The sequence below is a fragment of the Petaurus breviceps genome, unplaced genomic scaffold, assembly GCF_028583685.1.
Source record: "Petaurus breviceps papuanus isolate PSGF00001 unplaced genomic scaffold, PetGlider_PUasm1.0 88067, whole genome shotgun sequence".
Lineage (NCBI taxonomy): Eukaryota > Metazoa > Chordata > Mammalia > Diprotodontia > Petauridae > Petaurus > Petaurus breviceps.
This window is the reverse complement of record NW_027186892.1, coordinates 20683-22382: the sequence shown is the minus strand read 5'-3', so window position 1 is coordinate 22382 and position 1700 is coordinate 20683.

The window sequence follows — 1700 nt, the reverse complement described above, 5'->3', positions numbered from 1 at the left end:
TGCTTATGTGTGCATGTGTGTGCACATATGTGTCTGTGTGCCTGTACCTGTGTGTGTTTGTGCATTGTGTGTGTGTGCACACATGTGTCTGTGTGCCTGTACCTGTGTGTGTGTTCACACATGTGTCTGTGTACCTGTACCTGTGTGTGTTTGTGCCTGTGTATGTGTGCTCATGCATGTGTCTGTGTGCCTGTACCTGTGTGTGCATGCATATGTCTGTGTGCCTGTACCTGTGTGTGCATGTGTGCATGCACACATGTGTCTGTGTGCCTGTACCTGTGTGTTTGTGCCTGTGTATGTGTGCGCATGCATGTGTCTGTGTGCCTGTACCTGTGTGTTTGTGCCTGTGTGTGCGCACATGTGTCTGTGTGTGCGCACGTATGTGTCTGTGTGCCTGTACCTGTGTGTGTGTGTGCACGCATGTGCACCCGTGCATGTGTTTGCTCATGCACACCTACGCAATGAAGAGGGGCAGGCTGTAGGAGATGGCATGGTCTCCTCTCTGCTCCCTTGCCCTGCCTCTGGTGCCAACATAGTTGGGGCTGGGTCCCTTCCTCTAGCACTGCACAACTCACCAAGCCCTGGGAAGTAGAAATGCTGCCTCTGAGCTGAGTTTTGCTCTCCCAGCAGGCTGGCCTGGGCCGGGGAGACTGAGACTGGGCAACATCTTCTCTTGTCTGAAGGTCTGTCATTATAGCTTCTGTCAGAGCTCAGTATACTGCTATTGCTTTATGGATTAATTTCTTCCCTCCCTGCACCTCAGTTTCCTCATCTGTAAAATGGAAGTACTTGTGAGAAGAGCACCTTGCAAACTGTCATTATTTCCATTTTATAGATGAGAAAATTGAGGCCTAAATAGGCAAAGAGATATACATGTGGTCCCAGAGCTAGTAAATGCCAGAGCCAAGGCTTAAACACAGTTCTTTGTCTTCTTGAAAGCCTCAAAGGGGAGAAAACCTGGTAACACTCAAACACCAGAGGAGGCAGGGTTTGGGTTGGAGATACTGGGGATTCTCTCAGTTTGTGAACAGGAGCTCCCAGTTTGTGCCAAGAGTGAGAAGAAGAAGGAAGGAGGAGAGGGGAAGGAGGAGGAGGAGAGGGGAAAGAGGAGGAGGAGGAGAGGGTGGGCAGGAAGGGCACCACACATCAGGGAGACCAAGGCAGATTGCTGCTGGGCTTGCCTAGTGGGAGTTGACAAGAGCAGCTCTTGGGGTGTTTGATCTCCCCCATCAGGTATGTGCAAGAGTGGGGGGGAAACAGGAATGCTGAAGAGGGCGAGTGAAGAGGGCTGTCCCCAGCAGCTGGGAAGGGCAGACAGTGATGGAGAAGATACCAATGTCCCAATGCAGCTGCTCCAAGGCGTCCACAAGGAAGGCTGGCTGGATCATTGAACTCCCCCATCACTGCTATATCACACTAGTGTTTTACAAATACTTCATCTATTTCTTCTTACTGTTCAACTGGACCATAGTATACTGTGATGACAAAATCACTTCTGTTTTTCATTTCATTAATCTTTTAAAGATTTTATTTTTAATAATTAACAAGCATTAATTTTCCCTCCCTCCCACCTCCACCCCAAACCTTTGTACCAAATATACAGGGCCAAGCAAAACAAATTGTGACATCAGCTGTGTCCCAACATGTTGGCCTCCTGTCTGTGCCTTGGCGCTCTCTCTCTCTCTCTCTCTCTCTCTCTC